This window comes from Lutra lutra, chromosome 8, assembly GCF_902655055.1.
Source record: "Lutra lutra chromosome 8, mLutLut1.2, whole genome shotgun sequence".
Taxonomy (NCBI): domain Eukaryota; kingdom Metazoa; phylum Chordata; class Mammalia; order Carnivora; family Mustelidae; genus Lutra; species Lutra lutra.
The window spans coordinates 131,344,526-131,371,907 of NC_062285.1; the positions used below are offsets into that span (position 1 = coordinate 131,344,526).

The window sequence follows — 27,382 nt, forward strand, 5'->3', positions numbered from 1 at the left end:
CATGAACATGTGGGTACGAAGACAGCCATGCTTTACACATGAGGGCACCAAGGCTGCATTGATAGCAAATAATACTGGTAACAACGACTAATCTGGTACTAGGCGCTTTACACATAATAACCTGCATGGTCCCCGCAAAACCCACCACAACCCCATAAAGTCCTCCCATTTTAAAGAGGAGAGGGAGGCACAGAAAGGTTAAGTAATTTGCCTGGGGTCACACAGCATCTAAGTGGTGGAGCTGGGATTCAGACTCAAACCCGGAAATCAGGGCTCTTATCCACTATAAACCCCTGATGCCAGAAGGGAGCCTCTAATCAGGACTTGGACTCGGGTGGTCCGGTTTTAAAGCCCACATCCCACATCCTTGGCTTCTGTCTCAACTTCGTATTCCACCTGCCAAAGAGAATGCACTGCACTTAGGGGCCCTCAAAACGCTTATTTGATGACACAAACAAATTAATTAAATGAGCAGGGGCTTGACTACATCCCATTAATTCAAATTAAATTCAAATTAGTTCATTTTAGCAGTTAAAACTGACCCAGGTCCATATGGGCAACAGAAAAAACGAAAAGAAGCAATTAGGGCATCTCCAGTCCTAAGCAGGGAGGGTGAAATAAAGCTCCACACTTACAAAGCCTCTATGTACTCTGTCATTTCCATGAACGTTTACTGAGTGCCTACTATGCGCCAGCATGGTGTCAGGCCACAGGAGTGCAAAAGTCACAGCTCCAACCTAGCAAGGACACAGCAATGATCCAATGGCCATAAATCCTGGCAGGCACCACCACTGAAGTCAGGACAGAGGTGTGGCAGGAGGACGGAGTGGAGGTACCTAAATTTGCCAGGTGCACAGCATGGGCTCCAGAACAGGGGATGTCTGAATTGCATCTTCAATTTCAGCTTCTTATTTTAAGGCCCACCCAAACAGCTCCCATCCCCGCACACACAGATCTCTTTCCTCCCTCCCCCACTCCTTTTTTTCCTCTCAACTTTTCCCAGAAACAGATTTTTCTCACTGCACGAACCTCACTGGTGCACATTTAGCAATGTTCAATTTCCAGGATCACTCATCTCCAGCGGAGGGAACAGAATGAATTGTTCACCTTTGGAGAAAAAAAAGGGGGGGGGGGGGGTTTGGGGGAATCAGAGCCTTGCAGAACTCAAGTTAACAGACAACTAGTGATGGTTACTAGGTTAACTCAGCTAAACTCGTCCTCATTTGTTCACAGAAAAACAGATTACTGTATTCTTTATCAACAAACGAGGAGAAGACAGTACTAGGAACAGGGGAGGGGAGAGCAATGTGGGGAGTGGAGTTCCGGGAGCCAAGGAAGAAGGATCCAGAACAGAGATGCGTCCCGTCACCAACATTTCAGCCAGCCACTTGGCCACTGCCGAGTCCCTCCACAAACAGCAAGTGGGCACGGTCACCATGCAGCGCGTGGCTTGGCAGTAAGAATGAAGGTTCAGACGTGACCCTTTCAAGGGGCAAGCACAGTGGTTTTAAGATCAGGTGCACCTCATATATGAACTTGCCTAATCCCCTACTCTAACCCCAGCACAACCCCACGAAGCCATCCCATTTTAGAGAGGAAAGTGAGGCGCGAAACGGACACACAGTCGGCGCTCCCCATGCCTGTTACGAACAGTCTTCACCACCAAAGAATGTGAACGCGGTGCCAGGGCAAACGAGCAACTTTGCTTCTCCTTCCCTGTGGCCATCACCGCCACCGAGCTGTGCACAAGCCTGGGCTGGGCCACTTACGTCCACATCTGGGGAGCAAGTTCTCAGGGCCGGTGTGTAAGGAGCAGACATTAGGCTGGTGCTTGGAGCTGGTCTTCCTGGAGCACACTGGTGGGAAGGGCAGACCCGCGGGAGAGGACCTCGGAACGGACCTCGCTGGGCCAACAAACACTAAAATTGGATCCTTCCACCAGGAAACATGCCCACTCACCTCTGGCCTGGAGGAGAGAGGCCTGCCCCTATGGAGGGGATGCAGAACGGGCCGCCTGGGACAGCTCGGCTCTCCGAGGGCCCGAGAAGCCAGCAGAATCAGACCCCGATCGGGCACCCACCTCACTCCTGAAAGAGCTCGCCTCTGTGTTTGGGTTTATTATTTCTGCACTGCCACAAAAAGCCCTTGGATCGGCGTGAGTATTTCTTTTTTTAACCCCCCTGGCATGAGCAGCACACGGCAGAGGCACGCCTCGATTAGCTCAAGCTGTTCCTGGACTAATGAGACTCACTGCAGAGTTTATCTGTGTAGACTCTGCTGAATGATGTGGGGTGGGGCGCAGGGCCCTGCTCCCCTCCCTGCACGGAGAGTGGGGTCCCGGGCTGGAGTGGCTTCTCGGAAACTGCAGCGGGTGGGCAACCCACAGGGCCCAGCCCAAGAGCAGACCCCGCCCGCCCCCCTCCACCCTGAGACGAGGCACAAGTCAGGAAGCACTGGAATGGGAGTGAGGAAGCTGGGCCACTCACCACCTACATGCCCAACGATGGGCCAGTCTGCCACCCAGCAGCACCCCATCATGGGGCCTGCAGTCTATCTGGGCACTAAAAATTGTGGGATCCCTGCTCTTCCCTCGCCATTCTCCTCCCTCCCACCGCCTGCAGCCCCTGCCCCCACCTCACATCCCTCCGCCCTGTCCGCTCTCACCAGGCAGGCACCTGCCTCCCACCCCGAGCTTGTCCTGCCCTCCTCCAGGCACAAAACCCCAAATACAGCTACTGATCTCACCTCCTCCTCCTAAGCCTCCACCCCCACCCCTGCTCATCCCCTCCCCTCTCACCCCGCACCCCTACTGCGTTTTCTCTCCCCCTCCCTCCCTCCTTTCTCCTATCTCCCCTCAAGGAACATCAGTAAGAACACGGTGCCTTCTTTCCACAGACTGCCCCATGCCATCCCACCTCTGACAACCAAAATCGCCTCTTTCCCGGCTGACTCGGTCCTTCCCTAGAGTCAGTGCGGATCCCGAGCCCCACGAGGGACTGAAGGCCAGAAGGGTCCAGCCATCCTGGGCAACACCCGCTCAGTCACAGATGGGACGGCGGGCCTTCACGTCTAAGACTACGCGGCAAACATCTTTTCCACACTGAGGCGTCTCCTCTCTCCGTGGGCATGTCCACCGAGGCGAGCAAAGGTAAGCCTCTAGTCCGATCGGACCTCAGAACTGATCCACAAAGGTCGCAAGACACAACGCAAACGGCAAGGCAATGGAGCCGCTGACCCGAGGCGATTCACTCAACAAACACTAGTTGTGTTTATTAAACAGATCATAAAATAAATAGCATCTACCCTGTTGTTTCCTGGAGCAATGTGGCAGGGGGCGGGGGGGGGCATGAAATATATTTAAACCTTAGGGGATTCAATAACCCCATTCACTGGAAAGCCTGCAGGAGGCTCCTCTAGGTCCACATTCCACCCCAGCAGCTTACTGGCTGTGCAACCTGAGCCAGGAAATGGCCCTCTCTGTGCCTCAGTTTCTCTCTCTGTAAACCAGGAATACTAAACTATCTAGCACACCAGACTGCTCAGGGACTAGAACTGAGTCTATGCTCTTCTCCTTCTTCCTCTCCTCCTCCTCCTCCTCCTTCTCCTCCATCATCATCATCATCATCATCAATGAAAGTTTACTGAGCCTTTAACACTCCAGGCAATAATCTCAGTGCTTCACATGGATGGATTCATTCATACAACTGAGAGGTACAGACTGTTGAGATCTTCATTTCACAGATGAACAGAGAGGTCAAGGAACTTGCCCGAGGTCACACAGCTAAGCAGAGGGTGTGGAATTCAGCCCAAGACAATCTGGCTCCAGAGCCACGCCATTCAATCTCGGATGTCAGGCCCCATAGCCAGCAAAGAGTAAATCTTTAAGCAAATGGATTATTATAATAATATTGGCTTTACTTTTATAAGAACCATGGCCTCAGAGGGATGATTTTATTTTGCCGTTTTGAATTAAATTTCGGTCCTGGGGGCACCAGGCCTGGCGTAATAGCTTCTATTTCTGCCTGCTATCCACTCCCATCATAGAGAGATAGCCCGTTTGAGGGGACTGCCTGCTTGCAGTTTTATGGGTCAAGCTGCATTCTCTGGGCCAAAGAGGCTGGGGGGGTAGCTCCATTCGGGAACTGTTGGCAAATCAATCTGTGGCCAGGGCCAAGTGCAGAATGACAGCTACCACCTGTCCCTCTTGACTGGAGAATGGTGGGGGCATGGGGCCGGGCTACAGAGAGAGCAAGGTTCCCCAGCCTGAAACACAGATGCCCACCTCCAACCATCCAAGGGGCCTCCCAGCCAGGCAGGCGCTGCCCTCCCCAGCCTGCCATGCCAGCACCCTCCCCAGCCTGCCATGCCAGCGCCCTCCCCCGAGCAGCCCTAGCCACGCCCCCAGAGCGGGAGACCAGTGTACCTGGCAGCACAGAGCCCTTCGACCTCGGTGGGAGTGAGCCCTTGGACTCCGTTTAATTGAAAGCTTCCCCCAACAGAGCCCGAGCGTGCTTGTCAGCAGCAAGGGGTGGGAAGCATGGGGCAACGAGGAGCGCTCCTGCCCCACCTGCAGAAGCCCCTGTTACCCACCCCACCTGGATGGGCTCTGCCAGCCACGTCACTCTGGAGGGTGAGTGTGGCCTCTGGATGGATCCAGCACCCTGGGCTCTGAGCCGGGATGGCTGGTCCCTCCTCTGCAGCATCAGGGAAGCCACCCCAGTATCTGGCCTCCCAGATGCTGCTCAGTCCAGAAGCCTCAACCTGGACGTCCCGATCTTAGGATTTTAGAAAAAGTCTCATGGAAGGAAACCTATGGATGTGGGATCGTCAAGAACCCAGGTTTTGGAGCCCTACAGGTCTGCTTCGAATCGCTGATTTATGCTCAAGCCATGAGACATGGGCAAGCTGTATTTCCCTCTGCAGCCCTCAGTTTCTCATCTGTGCAATGGACACAAGAACCAGGTTAGAACTCTAACCCTGGAGAATATCAGCATTGCAAGATAGAAACAAACTGTCCCACCCCCACATCTCAGTCATCGGGATTTCTCAAAAGCATGGGCACACGAAGGTAGTCTCTAAAGTCACAAGTCAGGGGAGCAGATGCTCTCAGGAGGGCAAGGGTGCAGGGTGGAGGGAGGCTCTGGGGTACTGCTCATGTCCTATCTCTTGATTGGGGAACTGGTTATAGAGGTAGGCTACCCTTGTAAAAATACATCAAGCTGTACACTTTGTTTTCTGTACTTTGCTGCTTGTAGAATATGCTATATTTCAGTTTTTTGAATTTGCTAGAAAAACAAACAAAAGAAAGCTTTGGCATGAGATGTGCAAACTGGCCTCTGTCCTCAGTTCAAAGCGAGAACTCTAGATGTGAACACGCGTCTTTCCACAAGAGCACCCTTCACCCAGGCCTGTATTTAGGAGGCCATCCCATAACGGCAGAGCTGCCCCTGCAAGCCTGAGGTGGGGCTCAGGGATCATCATCCCCGCTGACTTCCACAAATATTTACCAAGTAGCTAGTATGCGCCAGGCATGGGTCTAGATGTGAGCAAAATGTAGAAGGCCCCTTCTTTAGACAGGCTTATTCTGTGGGCCCGAGGGAAGAAAGGAAGGAGTGGCATTTACGGAGGCTCTGCTGTATATAATCATGGTGCCCGGGGCAGCGCACTTGGCATACAGCGTAAACTGAACACATCCGCAAAGTTCAGCCTCATCCAGAGGATACTTGGGGCCTTCCTGCCCCTAAATCTCTGGTGCAAACTACCCAGTCCATGCCAAATGCAAGCCCAAAGCCATCTGGAAGATTCAGTTCCTCCAAGATTTTATTTTTTGAGAGAGAGCAAGCGGGAGCAGGGGCAGACGGAGAAACAGAGTCTTAGGCAGACTCCCAGCCCAACACGGGGTTTGATCCCATGACCCTAAGATCACGACCTGAGCCAAAATCAAGCAGCAGATGCTTAACCTACTGAGCCACCTAGGGTCCCCCTCTGAGATTTTTTGAAGTCATGAGCAAAGCAGGGCTCCAGAGACAGCTCATCTGAGTTCGATCCTCAGCTGTGTAACTCTGCGTAGGTTTCTTAACGTCTCTGCGTCGATTTTCCCATTCTCAACAAAGGAGAAATGACGACCTGTTAGGGTTCCGTGAGGACTGAATGAGAGGACCCAGCGGGAGCCTTAGAACAGTGCCTGACACAGAGAGGCTGCTGTGATTCATGTGATTTCTGCCTATTCCTAGTGCCCTAACCCCTTCCCCCATGGCCTTCCGTGAAACTGATCCCCGTCTTCATGTTCCACAGAAATCCACACACACAAAGCATCCACTGTGGTCTCCGTGGCTCATTTATCTTCTCGTCCCTCTCCGGGAGGGGAAGCACAGACAGGAGAGAGACGCAGAGACACACAGATGGAGAGAGGGAGGAAGAGACGCTGCACAGTGGCTGTGGCTGGTCCCACGACCCGCGCCGAGAGCCCCACTCGTCCTGCGTAGGTCTGCACGCAGCCGCGCTCCAACTGTAAGCCATGCCCCAGATTTCACAGAATTAGTGGGAAATAAAGAAGGGAAAATCGTGTGGTAATTTTTATATGTATTTTGGTTTCACTGACCTAAATACAACCGATTATTAGAATTCGTTTCACCTATTTCTTTTTACCTTTTTTTTTTTTTTCCAACCGTAGCCACTGGAAAGCTTTAAATCACCTATGCGGTCTCCATTTCTATCGGACCATCCGACTGTAGCTGATCAAGGTCTTCTCCTACACAAGGCAGTTGCCTCCTTCAAAGGCGTTTTCATCCTCGTTCTTAAGATCAATGTTTCACTCGATACTTAAATATATGTGAGATAAAATGCCACGGGGGGCAGAAACTCCATCCTTGAGGGAGGAAATGAGTCTGCCGGAGGTCACACGTTTTCCAAAGGGGGGTTGGCCAGAAAAGGCACTCCCCCCATCCTCCCCCACCCCGCTCTGTCCCCACTGATCCAACCAGATGCTGAGCTAAGCTTTTCACCCCCTCACCTATGTCTCCAGGTGCCCCACACCATGACCTCCAAGAGAGAGGGAAGAACGGAACAAGGCAAGTCCCGGCCACCAGGATCACCACCAGGTCACTGTGCTTTACCCCTGAGGTCATTTGGTACCTCGAGGGGAGACGAGGCTCACACAACGTGTGAGTAAACGTCTGCAGGGATAAAACCAGGATGTGCCACAGTCTGATCCCTTTCACGGCAGGCCCTATGTGACATTTCCAGTCTTGGGTCCTTCTCACACCAGGTGTACTCAAGGGACCCATCACACCTCAGGGCTCCCTGCCACAGGGGGGCTCACCACAGGCCAAGCACGCTGCATCTTAGGTGGCATCCTTACGCCCACTTGACAGACGGGGAAACTGACTCACAGGAAGGCGCAGGGATGTGCCTGGTCACCCAGCTAACCAGCGGCAGGGCACCAAATCAAACCAGCCCCTGGTCGTCAACTACAAATCCACCCCTCACTTCATGCCTCCGCAATCCCTTGCTGCTGTGTGAAAATACCCTTTTACCCCATTTTTCGGTGACGTTAACACTGCTCGCTCTCTTTTCTTAAGACGAATCACTCCCTCCCTTCATCCCCACGAACTTCAAATGCCATCTATCCTGTACCTCCTACAAAGGGTTAGAATTCACTGCTTATGTGTCTGTTACCGCCATCAACAGTGTCGGGCTCTTTGCAGGAGAAGCTACTCTCCATCATAGTACCTTCAGTTCCTGGCCCAGAATCAGGCACGCAGGAATTACTCAATAAATATCAGCTGACTGAAAGAAATCATCAACCAAGCAACCCATCTTGACACCGTTTTTTGCTCTGAATACCTTTTCCAACCAGCTTCCTTCTTCTGCGTTCCGATGTTCCTCCCCACGGGTGGCTTCTCCACCAATCTGTCTGCGTGGAGAGAAGCCAAACGCATCGCTTTCCATTGTAGCTTGGTAACACCAATTGTCACCTCTCCGCTTTTATTAATTGCTGGGTTAATCAAGCACTCCAAATTGTGCCCACCCACGCTAACATGAGAGTGTCTCTGGATGACCAAGGAAGCAGGTTTAAGCTGAAGCAAAAGGCAGGATCTCAGAGCCTTCCGGACCCAGTCTGGATGCCATATTTCTCAGACTACGTGGGCCCAAGTCATATCAGACGGAAGGACAGTCTTGACCAGAACCTCCGCCGTCCAGGGTTTCCGCGCAGCAGGTGGGTACCAGGGTGAATGCCGACATACGTTCCCATCTGAGCACCATCCTCCTCCCCAAGGCCGGGGGCTTGCTGCTGTCATGTGGGCTTGCAAGTAAGGCCACTGAGGCTCAGCTGAGACATGGCCACAGACTCACCCAGGGCCACCGTGCAGATCTGCACAAGGCCCACCCGGTCCCTGCCATCCAGGACAGGAGGGCCACATTCCTGCCTCCCCCCTGGGGCCTGGCCCACTCTCCCCGACCCACCTGCCTCGCTCTGATCACCTTCCCCAAGCGGGGCTGCCCTACGTGGTTCAGGTTTTCTTTCCTCCGCGTGCATTTCCCCATCCCTCCCCGACGTACACTACACGGTGAAGCCATTTCCATCAGAACCTTCAGCTGAATCTTGCTTTCAAATTCCAGGACAAGTTTTCCTACAGACGTTTTCGTTCCCTCTGCTTCTCTCACTGGTGGTGAGACGGGCGCTGACAGAGGTGCGGTCCCCCCCTTCACACGCGCCTGTCTCCGCACCATTTTGGGAGCAGCAAACACAGGAGCGGAGGGAGGAACAAAGAGGGGAAGACTCACGATGTGTGCTCATATATTTTTCAGGCTTCTGATCGCAAAGAATAATGTCATCCTTCCAAACTGTCCCCTTCTACTTTAGAAAAAAGCAGCTTTTTGTGTGCTCAATAAAGACGCCACGCAGGCCACGAGGCTGACCCGTGAGGACATTCCCTGACGGGCTTCCATATGGAGAGTCTAACATTCCAGATGCCTTTGCCATGTACCCCCTTTGCAGAAGCACAGTTATGAGCACCCCTGGGATGGAGAATGGAGTTGTGCACACAAGACACGCTGCCCAGCTTCATGCCCGGCTCTGCGAGCAAACCACTCAAAAGCCTGCGGCAGGCCCGGGAGCCCCCAAGGGTCCCCGTGCTAAGCCACCAGGCAAAGTCACCTCCTGCTCCCCGAATGAACAGAGCAGGTGGAGAACTCGAAGGGAAGGCGTGCATCTGTGTGGGATGGCTGATCTAAGCCTCTTCGCCCAGAGAGGAGTCTAGGAAATGGAAGGTAGGTAATAAACCGACCCCTTTCAAAGCGGAGGGGGAGGCTGGTTCAGAAGCACGGTCTTCTTTGATGAAACTACTTGTCAACCACAAAAGATCACAGCAAAGACTCATGGCTGTTTTTGTTTGGTTTATCATCAAAATATAAACCCTCATTTGAAAAGTTGTGTTGAATTCGTAGCTCCCTCTTCCAGGATGCTACAGAATAAAGACCCAGCGCACCTCGATTATGACCAAGAACCACCTCGATTAAGGGTCAAGGGAACGGTTACGAGGAACAGTGCAGGGATGCCTCGCCTGTGTATGAGCACGTGGACACTGACATCTGGGACTCGTTCTCCAGGACAGGATGTGGACTGCAAAAGACCCCAAGGTAGCAACGACCAGGACCAACCCATGCCACAGAAGTCTCCCACAACGTGCACAGAGTAGACGTTAACACCCTTCCCACGCCTGCCAACCGCCTCTGCCCTTCCTCCTCCTTAGTCCTTCTGCTTGATGAAAAAGGCCAGTGACCCAGGGCCAAGCAAATCCTATGTTTAAAGTCGTCCAACTTCTACCCAGATCTTGCCAAGCGGCTCCCACTTTTGCCCCCAGCAGTCACGAGTGGCCAGGAGACACGCCAGCAAGAAACACCGGGAAAACAGCTCCAATGAAATTCAACTGGGAAAGCCAGGGCTATCTCATCAGGAAAAATGGAACAGGATTGCTGACCTTTGTCAAAGGAAGGAACTAGTGACAGTAAATAATGCACTTTGCAAATGAAAGTTCCATACATCCCACAGAGCAATAAAATGCCCTTAATCAGCTCACTGGAGCAATTCCAGTCAACCCCTGAGCTCGGTCTCCTAACAAAAGGTGAAGGTTATAAAAATGAGCCCCAACTTTTATTTTCTTCTGTTGTTCTTACACCCTCTCTGCTAGGATTACCTTCAACTCCAAGAGCCCAATATTATGGGGATTTCAACAGACTGATGGAGCCCTCTTTTCGATTTATTGTTCCATACTCCAATCTTCCTTAAGATGGACCACAAATCACCCTACCTCTCCACAAATCCAGGGAGGCCATGAGACACGACAGAGAGCTGGATGAATTATGTGGACAATGGGAAGACTCGTCACTTTGTGCCCCAGCTTCCCAATCAATAGCCCAAGAAAGTTGGGTGAGAACATCCGTACAGACCTGCTGGGCCACCAACCCCCGGGGGGGAGACCATGCAGTGGAAACCCATTCCCAACATAACAGAAGAGAGAACACACAGACTCCAACCCCAGCTGTGGGGAGGGTGGCCCAAGTCACGGTCACCTCCTGCCTGAATTAAAGCAAGCCCCTCCTACAGGGTGTCCCTGCTTCCATCTCTGCTCCCTAGGGAAGATCCTCAACAGAGGAGCGTCCTGACTGACCCTGAGAAATGGGTGGGCTCAGGCCACTCCTCCAAGGGCCCCAGCCCATCACTGGAACCACTAAGCCTCCACTCCTCTCGGACCTCATCCCCCACTACTTTCCTCTATGCTCCCTGCGTCCCAGACACTGACCTCCCGTGGTCTCTCAATTAGCAATTGAAAAATCACTTCAGGGCCTTTGCACTTATCCCAGCTCCTTCTCCCAGTATCTCCATGACTCATTCCTTTACCTTTTCTGATGGCTTGCTCAAATCACCTCCAAGAATCCCAATCTGAGCAACTGAAACTTGCTAACTCTACCCCCAACCCTCCCTCTTTGGCGTCAGCAATTTCCTTTTCTCCCTGGGACTCTTACCACCCTAGAAGGCTCGATATATTCTGCTTCTTTTGTTAGTCTGTCTCCCTCAACTGGAATGTAAGGTCCTGGGGGGCAGAAAGGCAGCCCACAGGATGGGTCTGGGTCAACACTGGCTACCTTCACTAACAACCATTTACTAGTCATTCCTGAGCGGACTGTCCCTCCAGGCTGCGAGGAACACATCAATTTAAAGCACTTGTATATTTGCAAAGAACAGTCCTGGGTCCCAGGCTGTGGAACCTCTTTCCTCTGATGGTATGAAAGCGTAGACTCTTACACACAGCAGTGGCTCGGAGTGAGTCGGCCCCGGAGCTGCTGCCCACTTACCCAGATCTATTCTGAGGCCCTAACACTGAGCCATCCCACAGTTGCACACCCAGGCGAAGGACGTGACATGAGGAGGCCCGTGCTGCATCCAAGCGACTGTGAGTTTGGCTGGAATGTCACAAACCGAGCATGGAATCAATCAGTGGGAGACGCGGCCGGGCCAGATGGGGGTTGGCCCTGCAAGGCCAGATGCCACCATCCTGCCGAGTTGCCAGATTCTTGAGGTCACTGCTTACATGGCTGAGGGCTGGCAACCCGGCCTTCAGTCTGCCTGCGCCAGGAAGGGAGGCCTCCCCTCTCCTGCAAATCACACACATGCAGTGACACCAAAAGCCAATGCTCGCCTCCAGGGGACAATGCCTAGGCTTCACCAGCTGCTCAAGGCAACCTCCTGCGTGTTCTCTGAAGCCCAAGCTCCCTACAGCCTCGGAGATGCCTGCCAAGTTTAAAGGCAGAGTCACCCTGAGCCCGTGATGCTACCAAGAGCAGGTGCATTCCTGAGGCTTTGGAGGGGAGGGATGCAAGTGGGGGGAGGAAAAAAAATCAAACAAAAAACCCCACAATTTTGTAATAAAAGGCCAGGCAAGAACCATGGAGGATAGGAGTAACCACATGTGTGAGCACTAAGCTAGGCAGTTTTCAAATGATGACCCCTTTCATTCTAACGCCAACTCCACATTAGCATCTCCATCTTACCAACCCAGAAACCAAGGATCGGACGATAAGGAGTCATCCGGTCCAGCCAGAAAGTGGCAGAGCTTGCTTTCAAACCTGGTCTGTATGGCACGAGGGTGTAAGTCTCACGAGCAACACCGCCTTTCAGAGAACCAGGCGGATCTATCCCTTTTGCAGGTGCTGAGAAGATAATAAAGTTGCCACTGAGTCCCTCTGTCACAAGCTGGTGTGGCAGGTGACCCTCGGTGGGGGTGGAGGGAAGGGGGGGCTCAGGGACGGAGTAGCTGGAACTCCAGACTGGAATCCAGAAGCACACCTTCCTTTTGATGGCCGAATGACAGGTGGAGGTGACAGGACCTTGACGTCCTAAGACCTAAGTTCAAATCAACCCCTTGAAGCCTCAGTCTGTTTATCTGCAAAACAGGAATGTCAGTCTCATACCCGTCTCCCATGATTGCAGTAGGGACCTTATAATGTTTACTGACAGGGCAATAAAAGGCTTGTTTGTGTGCTCTGCGACCTGTAAAAGGCAGTTAGAACAAAGTTATAATTATGATGAAAGCCAGTGAGTGACACCCATTAAGAAGTTGAACATTAGGCATAAACAGCTCAGCTACCCTCCAGAGAAAAGCGTGGGTTCACCCGAATTACAATTTCCTACTTACCTCCCACTCAAGCCTGAGTCTCTCCAAACTTCATAAAAGACAAGAATGTAGACCTTATACCGACCTTCCAGGAGACGCCCAATCTAGAAAGGGTGGGCTTCAATGACAAACTCCCCTGGTCAGTGTCCCAGGTAAATAGCCAAGCTGAGCTGCAGGCTGCTGGTGTCCCTCTTTTTAAACCCATCGGACACGGACCCAGGGCAGTCCTCCCCCTGCTGCTCAGCAGGAACACGTGGACCCAGTACATTCCTATATCCCCACCTTCCTCCACCTGGAGCACGCACGGCCTTTCTCCTTTGGGCCATCCCTCTTACACAGTGTTCCCCCAGCCTGAGCGACCAGGGACCACGTGTATAGAAAAGAAGTTGGCAGGGAACCCTTGTTTTGGAACAGGTTTTTTTTTTTTTTCCAATATTATTTAAGCATTAGAATGTAAAAAATTAAAATTTTAAAAATGATTTAAACACATATTTATTGAGGGCTAAGTGCCAGGCACTGGGGCTGAGCGCTACAGATAAAAGCAACAAAGAGGTACCCCCAGCTGTCACAAAGCTTCCACTCCAGCAAATCACCCATGGAAGAAAGGAACCAAAACATCCCACAAAAACTGTAACAATCAACAAAGAAAATGTTCTCAAAGCTCTTTTAAAAACACAGAAGGTTAGGGCGCCTGGGTGGCTCAGACGGTTGAGTGTCTGGCTCTTGATTGTGGCTTATGTCATGATCTCAGGGTCATGAGATCGAGCCCCACATCAGGCTCCATGCTCAATGCAGTCTGCTTCGTGTTCTCTCTCCCTCTCCGTGTGCCACTTGCACGTGTGTGCTCTCCCGCCCTCTCTCTCTAAAATAAATCAGTAACCAAAATCTTTAACACACACACACACAGAGTCTGCAAGTTTGGACCTGAACAAGGCAGTGTGGGAGGAGGGCTGGCAGGTAAACTGAGGCTGGGGAGTTCCATGGCGATGGTGGTGGATGAGGGCAGACAGCCAGGTGAAGAGCAGGGGCCACCAACATCCAATGGGGGCTGCACACCCAGGACCTACGGCTCTAACACAACCTCTAACACAACCAGTGTGAGTTTAAATTAACTCAACGTCATCATCCATGCTGAACCTGTTGGGTCGGTGGCTCCGGGAATGCAAGAGGAACAAACAGACATGACCACGGGGGCCCCATCGTCCAGTCCCCTCCCCCTCCTTCCTTAACCCTAGACTCTCCCGCCAAAGGGTGTACACCCAGGTCACATCTCCATAGGTAACCTGATACCTATGCAGGAAACAGGAGTATCAGGAGCCCTCACCCCATACCTTCCGATCACCAAATATGGATGTGAGCCCATGCCCTACCTTGGCCGGATAAAAAGCCCCCCCAGCTCCCTCCCAGTGCGACTTCCTCGACTTGCCCTGAGTCCCGGAACCTCGCCCGAGGGTGCCCACCTCCTCCCAGAGCGACTTTCCTGGCTCCCCTTCTCCTGAGCCTTGAAACTTCGCAGGAGAGTGCCTTTAATAAATCTTGCCTTGCGCCCACCTTGCCTGGTGTCATGTTTATCTCGCCTGCAAAACTTTACAGAACCTAAACCAGCACTCTCTTGAAGGAGCATGGTTTGCTCCGCTCAAGTCGACCAGATTCTTTTGAGGTAAATGGACCCCCCAGCCTTGTGCCTTCTTGATGTTGGAAACACTGTGGAACGGCCCCGATGCCTCCGTCACAGTAAGCAGCCCCATCCTTCACCGAAGAGCTTCACGTAATTGAACGGAAACCACTTGGTCCCAACGCAATGGCTCACTGGTGCAGATCCAGGGCCGGAATCTGGTTAGAGGTGGTCACGCAGATGACCCAGAAGACACTTACGTTAGACGTTAGTTTGAGATGACATCAAAGCATCAATTTAGAAAAATTTTAAGTGGGAAAAAAGAAAGTCTGCAGGAGAACACCTGTAAGCCCGTGAAGGATCACTTTGAGAAACAAAGTTGTAGTAAGTTACCCTCTTCCTGCCATGTGTCAAAAATCTCCACACCCTCAAAAAAAAAAAAAAAAAATCGCTCCCTGTTGCCATTTCAACGCCTCTCCACTTTTCTTTCAGCCTCAGACACGGTGTGTGGATCATGGATAAATGCAGTAATGGTGCTTGTGAGAGCCAGTACTTCTAGTACACGTGGGGATGAGACAGGGGCTAACGCTCATGGCTAAAAAGCACCTCCAATATGTCCTCACACCATACTCAGTTTCATAAAATACCTCACCCTCTGTGGAGATGAGAAAGCCAGGAGTGCTTTCAGTAGCTCACTCAAGGTCAGTCACCCACTCTGCCTGGTCCTGGGGCTTGGGCTCAGGACAGCCCCACACCTCACTCCGACAAAGAAAAGCCTCTCCTTTGAACTGTAAACAGCAGGTGTCTCCAGAATTCTTACCCAGCTCCCTTCAGGAGTACCACGGATTTTCCTTTTAATTACTGGAGCTTGTCCTCCAGCCTCCTCATTCAATATAAATGACATTCTGATTCAAATGTATCACCTTCCCATTGTAAATGCCAGATTTGCGAGTGGAGCCATCTGACAACTTTGTGGCAAAGGTCCCAGACTCCCCCTCCCCTCCTGGGCCAGGGGGACTTCTGTGTCCTGAACCTACATTCCTTGGCTCCATTTATGACATCTTTTTCACCGGGAGAAAAGAAAACGTCTCCTTTGGAGTCCACCCATTCATAACTTCGAACCGGAATAATACATATTTGGAAACTATGCAAAAGAGTTTCCTGAAATAAACTTTTTTTTTTCCCTCTTAGCTGCCTCTGAAGTTCTAACAGAGGCAAAAGTCAAATAGGGCCTCTGTTCCATCAACTCACGTCCATCATGTTCCATCAGAACATCTGATCTGGGAAGGTGGGCTCTGGGCCTGCTACTTGCTGGGGGTCCCATGGGCACTCGCCAGCAGGGAGGAAAGGAGACCCCGCCAACGCTCACCGAGGCACCCACATGAAATGTCAGCACAAGAGACACGGGCTCCAGCTGCTAGTTCCCCCATAAGAGGGTGGGATCGTTGCAACTGGGTCTGAAATGGAGAGTCTGGAGAAATGGTATCGAGTGATGGGAAGGCAGGAGAGATGAGACGCGAACAGAAATCGATTCATTCATTTGCTGTTTACGGAGTGCTCATGAAGCAGAAAAGGTCCTAAGCTCAAAGCTGGAAATACAGGGAAACAGACACGGTCCCTGCCTCTGGTGGGGTGCACCATCTCCTGGGGCGGACAATGATAAACATGGAGGCAGACACAAATGACCAGCCGTCTCCACACAGAAAAGGACGCCACCCCCCCCTTCAAGTGTCTGCCCATAAATAGGGATACCCCGGCTGGTGCCTGCTGAGCCTTCCCAGTCCGGCAGACAAACTGGTTCCTTGGGAGCAGCCAAGAACAACAGTGGACAGGTCGGCAAAGAGAAGGGAATGGGAAACCGATGATCTGCGGACTCCTGCTGAGTTTTAGGGACAGAGTCAGTACCTCTGAGGGAGCAAGACTCTGGGGGTTCAAATCCTAGTTTCCCCACAGGAGCCCTGGAGCTATCAGCGGAGTTATCAAACTTCATTTTAAGGTGGGGATCATCATCCTCTTTATCCCATTATAGGGCTTTCTGTGAAGATTCAAAACGTCAAATGAATCTATTCATGCAGAGGTCCAAGAGCGCCTGGCACACAGCTGATGCTAAAACCAGAAAAAGAAAGAAAAAAGAAAAAGAAATCCTAGATTTTTTTTTTTAATTAACCTGTAGAAATCTAGGATGTGGATTTTTAATCTCAATTTCACAGATGAAGAAACAGGCTCGGAAAGTTATTAAGGAACGTCACCAAATTCTCACAGGTAAATGGTGGGGCCAGGATTCAGATCTGGGTCAAGCTGAGAGTCATCACTAAACAGTTGCAAAACCCAAGAGTTATTGTGTCTAAGTCTACTGAGGTTTGAACTGGCATGAGCTATTCCAAATTTATTTAATATCTGCGGAATTCAGAATTCGCTCTCTTCGCGAGAATCACTATCTTGGTGATTAGCCAGCCTGACCAGGCAACAATTCCTTGAGTTAAGACAAAAATGGATCCCAGTTCTTTTTGTTATGCTGCCTCACTTTCCCTAAAGCGACAAGCATTAGGGAAGCTGGAAACAGAAAAGTTATGAGTTTACTAAGACTCGAGTTTTCACAGCTGTGTTGGTCCCGAGTGCCACCCAACAGGCAGGAACAACAAACATTTACAAACACGCACCTCCCGTGTCCCAGAAGCCACCCTGGGCACTGGGGGACGTGTGTATCGTCTCTGTAAACTCACAGCTCCTCTGCCGGTAAGCCCCTTGCTTCCCCCTGGCCTAATTCAGACTCGTTTGAGACGCATCTCAGAGTCCACCACTCCAGAAAGTGCTACCTTTCTTTGCTTTTCCGTGCTCTCCCAAATACCTGTAATTATTTTCAGGATCTTTATCACTGACCTGGCCTCATTGTTTTATAAAGATCAGTCCAGAAACCCATTTCCTTACCAGCTACGATTTCCGTACAAACACTATATTCCTTTCTTAATAGATTTGGTTCTTTTTTTCCCTTAACAGATGCCATTTGAGGACGTACTGTGTGCGAAACATCTTCCTATGTGCTGGTCATACAAAAAGGAACGGAGAGGATACCAATCTGACAGGAGACATGGGTACAGGGAGTAGAATGTTACCATGTGGCTTAGCAAGTTACCTCCCCTCTCTGGCTTGGTTAATTTACCTGGAAAATGGAATTCACCTTAGTAGCTGTCACCGCCTCTTAGGTGAGGATGAGGATCACACGAGATCATGCCTGCAAAGGGCTGAGTGATGACATCCCTGGCACCCGGTACGTAAGCCAAAGACACGCTGTGCAGCTCTCTATGACACGCGTTGGAAATACTGGCGGTCATCAAAGGGGGAATTCCGCTCTCTGACACCAATGTAGCTTCAAATCATAAGAGTCTTCTTTGGTCCAGCGAAAGCAAAGTCGTAAGATATTTCATGGGAAATTGGCGTCCATGCCATTAGCTTTGATGAGAAATCAATATTGAAACATCACATATTCTAAAGTTGGAAACCCAGTCAATGGTCCTCAATTCTGAATTTTGATGACATAGTCAAAGAACACCTTTTCAAAAGGCCATCCCATCCTTAAGGCCTCCCCTGATCACTCACCCAGCACACTCTCCCTCCTTGAACTATCTTTACTGAGTCCCTTCTCAGGCCCCTGAAGCACCTTCTCTGCCGTGGGGGAGCTAATGATCTTGTCCCGGCACCCCCCAGCACCGTCCCCAAACTCCAAGACTTGAGGATCCAGGTCAGAGTCACATTAATATCCTTCAACTAGGCTGCCTATCACATCCTAACACTGTGAGATAAACTGTTCCAGAAAGCAGTGTCTAGAAGCCACCATCATTTACCTTCACTCAAGCACCTGCAGGTCACCTGGGACTCGCCAGATCTAGGGTGGTCTCTGCTTCTCAAAGCAGGCTCTGCGCCAAGTGTCTCTCATCCTATCCCCCTCGGAAGAGCAGGCTACCAGGGCACGCTGCTCTCGTGGCAAAGGCACAGAGACAGAAAGAAAAGCAGACGCACCCAAGGTCTTTTAAGGTCCAGGGTCAGAGCTAGCACATGGTCACCTCTGTCTCGTCCTTCAGGTCAGAGGAGGTCACACAGTGGAGTATCAACTCAAAAGCGGCAGAAAGATAGCACAATTTTTAGGTAGGAATTCCAAGAATTCAGAAAGGTATGAAGACTCGAGACCATTAATGCAAAGGGCCTATCACATCCAGCACCCAGGAGCCTTCTGACATGCAAAAATAATCCTCAGGGGATGCCTGGGTGGCTCAGTTGGTTGGACGACTGCCTTCAGCTCTGGTCATGATCCTGGGAGTCCCGGGATCGGGTCCCGCATCGGGCTCCCAGCTCCATGGGGAGTCTGCTTCTCTCTCTGACCTTCTCCTCGCTCATGCTCTCTCTCACTGTCTCTCTCTCAAATAAATAAATAAAATCTTTAAAAAAAATAATAATAATCCTCAGGCACTGAATGAATGAATGAGTGAATGAATGAATGAATGAATGCATGAAAACGAAGGGGCTTTCAGAGTTTTGTCAAGACACATGACAATTCACCAGCAGCCACTGTGAGTCCTAAACCTCAGCAACTCTCATTAAATACTAGTTTGCTCCAGGTCCCTAGTCTCAGCTGGACTTTAGCTGGAGAGGCCAAATCTCAAAACCTTGTATGTACACGTTGCTGTTTTTTTCATGGATCTCAGATTATGAAATAAATCAATACATCCATCCACACACGGGAGCCCGTGTGCGCGCACAATTCACGCCCTCTCGCTAAAAGAAGAAAAACGTGACAGTGTTTTGCATACATGAAGTAAGGGAGGGATGCAAAAGGAGAAGGTGAAGAGGTGACTTTGAATCAAACCTACGGTGTTAATTTTCATTTAACTACCTACCTGAGACTAGAGGCTCAGCAGAAGCACATTAAAGTCCATGAACTTATGAAATGATACATTATTGAAGCCACAGCAGGGGAAAGGGCTTAGTTTGGAAGACATAAAAGACTAAACCCTGCAGAACTGTCATTTTCCATTACAAGGTAACTGCTAAAAGAAAAAAATAAATTTTAATTAAGAAAGAAGACAACCGCTCCAAGAGGGTAGGTGGGAAAAAAAAACAAAACAAAACTAACCCATAGCTCTCCATTCCTCCTGCTCTAGGAAAGCCTGTGATTCCTTCCGGAGCTCAACCAAGGGAAAAAGTCTTAGATGAGCCTGTTTCCCGTCCATGTCCCAAGGATACCAGCTACAAGCCACCATTTGCTCCTTCATGCAGCAAATATTTGAGAGCCTTCTGTGTGCAAGACATAAAGGGACAGAAATGCCTGCTACCATCAGCTTACATTCGAGCAAATCACACAGTATATTAACAAACAGTGACGCCACATATAGGGAAAAGCAGAGCGGGGTACAGAAGGCGGTGGGTGCAGTTAACACAGAGTTACAAATTAAACAGGGCAAAAAATCACCCAGTGTGTCTCTTTCCCAGGTGACCTCAGGCTCTCTGTTTCAACTCTCAAAGGCTTTTTGAACTGATCGCCTGCTGAGGCTGTACACGGTACCCATGACAGGTAAGTCATCACACCATCCGGTCCAGCAGATCAAACTTGGGTCCTACCCGGGAGATGACTGCCATCTACCACTGCTCACCAGGAGGCATTACAGCTACGTGGGAAAAAGGCGCATGCACACGGGCGCGCGTGCACACACACACACACACACACACACACACACACTCCCTCTGCCCACTGCCATGGCCCCACGACGTAACCACTAACTCTAGCCAGTAACAGAAAGCACTCCATGAAGACATAAGCAGCTGACTCAGTAAGGCCTTTGGGGTGTGGATCCCCACACCCCATCCCTTTCACCGTGTGTTGAGTTGGGCTGTGTTGATGGCACTTTAGATGCAGAGTTTGACCGAATCCAGAGCAAACGATGAGCCTGCCTCACCGGGTCCCCACACTGGATTCCTAGAAGCCAGTCCTGTGGGCTGGACTGTACAAGGCCAAAGCCATAAACACAGAGTCTGCTTCTCAATGGGGAGAGGGGAGTTGTGGTGGTGTTTGGGACCATGCCCCCACACCTGGCCTCGGTCCCCTCAATCTCCTGCCCAACCTCCCGCCATAGGGAGGGCCTCCTTGCAGTGCCCTGAATCTTGGCTGCGTGTGCTAATCTCCTGGGGAGTGTGGGATTCCCCCTGTACCCAAGCTTCACCCCAAACCAGTCGAATCAAAATTTCTGGAGGTGGGAGCCAGGCATCAGTAGATGTTAATTAAGAGCCCCCCAGATGACTCCAACATACAGCTAAGGCTGAGAACCCCTTTGGACCCCGCATCCTGCCCACCAGGGCTGCCAAGCCCAACTGGACCTCCCTTCCTGACCACCTGGTCTCCCTCCCTATTTCAGCTTGAGGGTTCAGCTGTGCCCTCTACCCCACATTGTTCGGCTGTGGTCCACCAGGAAGAAATTATCAGAAACCTCCAGGTGGCCTGCATGCAGCAACTCTCTTTTCCAAGCAAAACTGGGACACAGGACCTGGCAGGAATACCCCCATCCTCTTCCGAGGCAGCGAGCCCAGACAAGTTAGAGGACGGTTTCGGAGTTCTAATCCTGGTTTGGACACACACACTCTCCGTGTGACCTTGGACAGGAAAATAAACCTCACTGCATCTCAGCGTGCTCCTGTGTAAATCAGGCTTCATGATATCCACCTCACCAGGGCTGATGGGAAGACACAAGGGGAATCATTAATCACAGGTCTGACATACAGAAGGTGCTCAAAAAATGGCAGCGGCTCTTATTAATTTACGACAAGGAAGCCAACCCAAAAGGAGTTTAGATACCAAAACAGAGCATCTGGGACAGTTCCCACGGTTTACGGGAACAGAAAATGGGGCAGAATCTTCAAAATCAGAGCCACCCTAGAAAACCTGATGACGTGTGGTTTGTAGAGCAAGCACTGTCACTGACAGGCAAGAGATCGGGTTACGCTACTGCCAAAGGGTAAGCAGGGGAGGGATGGAGAGAGGCGCTCACCTGCACAGGTGAGTGGAGTTGGTACCCAGAGTCTCTGGCCAAGTCCCTCATGGCACTGAAAACTACTCTTCTTCCCACCAACAGGGGATGGATGCATCCCATCCCCTGCAAGCACAAAACGAAGGTGAGTCAGAGGGAACCTGAAGGACGAAGTGGCTCTAACAAGGAATGTGACAGGACCTAAAACACTCCCCGGGGACAAGCAGGGAAGACAGAGGTCTGAAGGGACCAGGGTGGCTGGGGAAGTAGAGTGGAAGAAATCCAGACCAAGTGTCCTCGTGGGGCTCTGGGTCAGCCGTTTGTTGCTTGTACGAATCACCACCAAGCCGGTGGCTTGAAGCAGCACACATGTACCATCTTACCATTTCTACAGCTCAGGAGTCTGGCCAAGGCTGAGCTGGGTCCTCTGCTCAGAAACACGCAAGGTCGCCATCAAGGTGTCCAGGGGGTGTCCTCCCGTGGAGGCTCTGGCAGGGAAGCCCCCTACAGGCATGCTGGAGTCCCTGCGCTGTCAGACAGAGGGGATAGCCTCCTTGCTGGTGGCGGGCTGGGGGGGGTCCCCACAACACCTGGCCACGTGGGGTTCCCCAGCACACCGACTTCATCAAGCTAACAAGGAGAGCCTTGACAGCGAGTCAGCTAGCAACTGTAGTCACAGAAGTAACACCCCATCATCCCTGCTGTATTCTATCGCTTCGAGCAAGCCCCATGCCCCACTCGTGCCACATGCAAGGGATCACACGAGAGCATGGTGAGGGCACAGAGAGCCACTACTTTTTCTGCTGTGGCAAAATACACTTAACAAAATGGACCACCACAACCATTTTTAAGTGTATAATTCAGTGAAATTAAACACATTCCCTTTCTTGTGCAACTGTCACCACCACCACCTCTAGAGCTTTCTCATCTTCCCAAACTGAAACTCTGCAACCATTAAGGGCTAACTACCCACCCTCCTCTCTCCCCAGGCCCCAGCAACCACCATGCTTTCTGTCTCTATGAATCGGACTCCTCTGGGGACCTCATGTGAGTGGAATGACAGAGACCCCAGAGCAACAGAACATCATCAGCACCACATCGCCCTCAATGATGCCGTCGCCCGGCTAGAATGTGCAAACAAGATGGTGTTTGCAGCACCCCACCTACAGGGGGTCACCCTGCCTACAGGGGGTCACCCCACCTACAGGCATCCCAGATGCTGACCACCTCCGCACACAGGCTTTGTGTGCTCCTGACTTTTGCTGATGATTCCACACTTTAAAGAAGTTTTTTTTTTTTTTCCCTGTCTGAGTTTCCTGGACTTAGAGGCTTGTTCTCTCCCAGTATTCAGAAAAGCTCACAGTGAGAGACAGTCTCTCCCAACACTGCCCTCAAGGCCAAGTGTGGATGCCACACAGCGGTGCTTTCCCCACTGGCCAGACCTGATGACAGAACACCAGGAGAGGTCCTCAGAGATAGGAAATGTGGGATTAGAAAAGACTTGGGGCTCTTCTCTATGTATTTCCCATTTTGTTTCGGGAATTCTCTGCCCACACCTCACCGGGTTAGGGGCAGTGGCGGGAAGGAGGCCAGGCCTTTGAGGAGCTCCCTTCCCCCAGACCCCCGGAGGTAGCTGAAATGACACCTCAGGCTGACTCCCTCACAAGGAAATCAATTAGACACATCTACTTTGCAAAGGAGCTGGCCACCTCGATCAGAACACCTGCAGCCGTTAAGTCAAGCCTGTTCCTTTGGAAAACCTCCCACATCCACTCCTCTGCCTTCCTTTTTTGCTTACCCCAAAAGCTGTGGGCAGTAAACTCTCGTTTGGGATTCGTGAAGACCAAGTCCCCAGGATCTACTACTACGGGCGGAATAAGGGGCTCCTTCCTGCTGCCCCAGCGTCGCAGGAGAAGAGAGAGGGAAGCAGGCCAGGTCCACGCGGCCACCAAGTGGGCCCGGCTCTGGGGCAGGAGTTGGGCCTGACGGGAATACACAAGAGCGGCAAAGAAATCCTTATCTCACTCCATCCCATCTCAGCCCGTGAAGGTGAAATCAGAGGGGGAATGCCAATGAAGCAGCGATCTCCAGACAGCCAAAAATGTGGCGCTTTATTACAGAGTCTAAGTGACTACAAACAGGCCATTATCAAATCTCTTTGGTGACAAAGCTCTGTGTTGAAGGGGACAAATAAAAACAAGTACATTAAGCACAATAAATCACAGGGACCTGTCGTTGAGACCCATTATCCCTGGGGGATGGAGGGACTGTTCTCCTCCCTGCCTTCCAGCTCTCGGATCCTGGTTTTCTCATCATTGTTTTAATATTGCAGCCATTACTCTCCGTGCTGCGAAGAGCCTGCTGTTTTTCTGTAGTTCTGGGTGGCAAGGGCATAATTTGTTTTATGATTTGCTTGGGAGGGTAGCTGTTTTATATTCATCTTTAAAAGATGCATTCAATAATCGTAGCAATGAGACCCCGCTTAAGAAACAAGACCCAACCCTGCTATTCCTTCCAGCAGGGAGGAATGACTGGAGCAACCTGAAAGACACCCAACTGTCACCAGGAGGGCCAGGCTGCTTCTCGAGGGGTGGGGGGGGCACCTGCCTGATAACAGCCTTGGTCACATCAAAGAGCCACCGAATCATGTAGAAGGTAACCTGGGCTTGGGGGAGGCAGCCAGAGGCTGGAAGTCAGGGGATCCGGGTTTCACCATTAAGTTGGTATGACCTTGGACAGGTCCCTTGGACCTCCCAGGCAGAAGTGTCCCCATCTGCCGAATAAACCAATTGGCCCACACATCTCTTTGGAGCCCCAAAGAGCATCTCTATAAGATACAGAGAGAGGGTGCAGAACTTTAAGCTAGATAATAGTACTTACATTTACTTCCTCCTCTCTCTCAAGAAGATGGTTACAAGAGTCATCCTAAGATAAAACCAACCCAGTGCACAATGGTCCGAGACACCTCCCACCCCTTCCTTCTCCCATCCACGTAGAAGCCGTCCTCCCGGCCCCTTCCTCCCTGAGAAGTTATTTTCCCGGGCAGCTCACTGTAGATCCTGTAAACAAGTCCTCCCAATTTTACCCAGCATGAAGTGGATGGGAGGTCCAGAAGGATCAAGCCGGCTGGGCTAGCTCCCCACGGCAGGACCGGTATATGCCCTTCCCCATCAGAAGGGAACGAGGCAGCACACGCTCTTCACTCTTCTGCAAGATGACTGCCAACGCCCGCATGCGGCGTGGGGACACCAACAGTCCTTTCCGGCATTCCCATTTCTAAATCTCACCATCCATGCTTCCGAGGGTGGTACCATGCGAGACAGCCAGGTCACAGAACTGGTCCCAGGACTCCGTCGCCCATCTGAGAGGCGTGGACATAAGCTGCCTCACGGGGCCCAACTCTCAGAATACTCTGTAAAAGGACTCAAATTCAGAAAAAGCAAAAAAGTTACAAGCTCTCTCATGCTCGAAACGGGGCTGGGTTTTATGGGTCATCAAAGCCCGCTGGAAAGCCTCTTGGGAGCGAGAGAGAGGATTCCTTCTAACCAAGCCATGCCCCTCTGGCTTTGCAAACTATGGTGTAACAACCCCATAAACAGCAAGTGGAATTGGATATAGGGCAGCTTTTAGCCTCAAATGCAGATGGCAAGTGTCAAAGGAAGGAGCTTTGTGTGCAAACAGGACAGGGAGGGGGGAGGTGACGTGTCCCAGGCGCCATGAACTGCAACGAACCACAGGCTGTGGAGGAAGGAGACCCCTGTGCAAGGAAGACCTGAAGTCTTGTTCTCCTCGCCCCAGGGACCAGCACAGCGCCTGGCACACAGCGGCTGATGCACGCTCCCTAAATGAGGGAGCGAAGGAAGGACACGCCGCAAAGCCACGTCGATGACCCACAGCCCCTGGAAACACTGATCCGGTTGATGGGAACGAGGTCAAGATCTACTTAACAGAGAAGTGAGATCTCAGCGCAGCCTGAGCACCTCCGAGAAAATGTCTGCAGGTACATGTATACTTACTTACGCTATACTAAGTACATAAAAGGGAGCTAAAGACTCCAAAACCTTTCAGTGTCTGGGGTGAGAGTTCTCAGTTTGTTTGTTTTGTAGCTTTTTTATTTTTTTCTTGCCACTGCGAGTTACTAAGACAAAACAAAAAAGAGCCTCTAGAAACATTCTTGACCTCTGCCCCATGAACCTTTTTTGAAATCAAAATAAAACTCACGAAAGCAAACCCACAGAGCTACCATGGACTCCCACGCACGCCATGAAAGATGTAAGAGCTGGACGGAGGTCTGGGGGTGTACGTCCACATCGCACGGCAGGGCAGCAGTGAGCCGCCAGCAGGTCAGGACGAGGCAGGCGACAGAGGTCTCCGGCATGACCAGGACACAGCCCCATCCTGGGGGTGGCACTCCCCCAGGCAAGTCCGCTGCCAACCTGCTCCGAGTTTCCAGCGAACGCACAGCTTGGGTCAAGCATTCACACTCCCTAGAGGACTTTTAATTGAAAAATCACACCGAACATGTCACGTGCCAGATCCAAATGCTCACCGCGTACCAGACACTAGGAATAAACCCCATCTAACATCCAATGAGGCATTCTGCCATCATCACTCCGGGGAGATCATTTCTAGAGTGCTGACTCTGAGCGATGGTGTTTGATCCTTACGCGGGAGGAGGGAACAGATCGTGGACCTTGTGAGGAGGGAAAATAAAGCTCAGGGAGCTGTGTGGGCTGGGTTGTGTCCTCCCAAAAAGAGACGTTGAAATCCTAAGCCCCAGGACCTCAGGATGTGACTGTATTTGGAAACAGGGTCTTTAAAGAAGAGTCCAGTTAAAATGAGGTCATTAGGGTAAGTCCTAATAGAATACGACTGGTGTCCTCCCAAAACAGGGGAAATCTGGACACTGAGCTGCACACAGTGGGAAGACGATGTGTTGACACACGGGGAGCAAGCAGCCGCGTGACCGGAGCGGCGATAGCCAAGGACCGTCAAGGATCCAGCAAACCCCACCCACTAGAAGAGGCGAGGCAGGACCCTCCCCTAGAGTCATCAGAGCACAGCCCCGCAGACACCCTCAGGTGGCCTGACTCCAGACTCCACTTCCGGAACTGTGCGACACTGCGCTCCTGTTGTTCCAGGCCCCCCGACTGCTGGTGCTCGGTCACAGCGACCCCAGGAAGCCCATACAGAGGTGGGAAGCCCTCGCCCAAGGCTGCGCCGGCCAGATCTGCAAGTTACAAGAAACCGTGCTCTGCCAACACTTCTCCCTGCTGGGTCCCAGTCTCTCAGGGGCTGTGATGGGCTTTCCATAAAGACGATCTCTAAATCTGTGCCCACAGTGCCCCCCCCGGCACACGAAGGGGCCCTACGATGTGGATGGAGTTTTCCGAACTTCACCCTCCTCCCAGGGAACGGACCACGTCCCGCTGCAGAGAAGTCTCTGGATGGGAGGTGAGCAGCATCTGCGCAGGGCATCGGGGGGGTTTTGAGAGGAGGAGACGATCTGACAAGCGCCTGCCTACTACTCTGCCCACCTTTCAGCCGCGGCGTTCCGCGACAAGCACCCGCAGACCGGACGACGAACCACCCGAGCCACGTTAAAACAACGATTAAAGGAGGAGTGAGAACAGTGACAGCCGCTCAGCAAGGAGAATCACGGGCAGGCTCGTCACCTGCACAGTTTAAAGATGAGCCCTGCGTGGGAATGGGAAGTAGTTTCGGAAACAACAGTGGCCCTTGGGGGACTTGGGTCAAGGTGACTCCTAAAACCGCTCACCTGCAAACTGGGCTGCCTGAGACACAAAATACGGGGTGAGGAGATACTCTCATGCACACACGCCAGGCCGGGCACCGGCAAAGCTCCAAGCCGCATGGTCCACCTGCTCCGAGGGACAGAGGACAGGAAGCCGGCTCCGGCCACCGGCTGTTGGGCAAAGGGGAGACTCCTGCCCCAGGGCAGCCTCCTCCCCGGCTCCCTAAAACGTCCTGAAACTTGTTTCACAGCCACAGTCCACCCTCCGGGAATTTCCGGGAAGTTGTCACTGGAACCAGAGCCGCAGTGGCAGCCGCAGGTA

The 27,382-nt window shown here is 51.7% G+C and overlaps 1 protein-coding gene and 1 long non-coding RNA gene across 3 annotated transcripts in view; one reads left to right on the forward strand and one right to left on the reverse strand.

Moving 5' to 3' along the window:
• The window catches only part of LARGE1 (LARGE xylosyl- and glucuronyltransferase 1), a 528,909-nt gene that overhangs the window by 485,484 nt on the left and 16,043 nt on the right, over positions 1-27,382 (reverse strand). Inside the window, exon 1 of one of the 2 annotated variants that reach the window (XM_047740097.1) lies at positions 1,960-2,087. The exons of the other annotated variant lie outside the window; for it this stretch is intronic. The gene's annotated coding sequence lies outside the window, so the exon portion shown is untranslated. Of the gene's footprint in view, positions 1-1,959; positions 2,088-27,382 lie in introns of those variants that run through there. 2 annotated transcript variants of the gene reach the window in all.
• LOC125106275 (uncharacterized) lies at positions 2,039-6,520 on the forward strand. Its single transcript, XR_007129298.1, has 3 exons — positions 2,039-2,155; positions 2,896-3,148; positions 6,295-6,520. It is a non-coding gene; the product is annotated as an uncharacterized LOC125106275 (long non-coding RNA).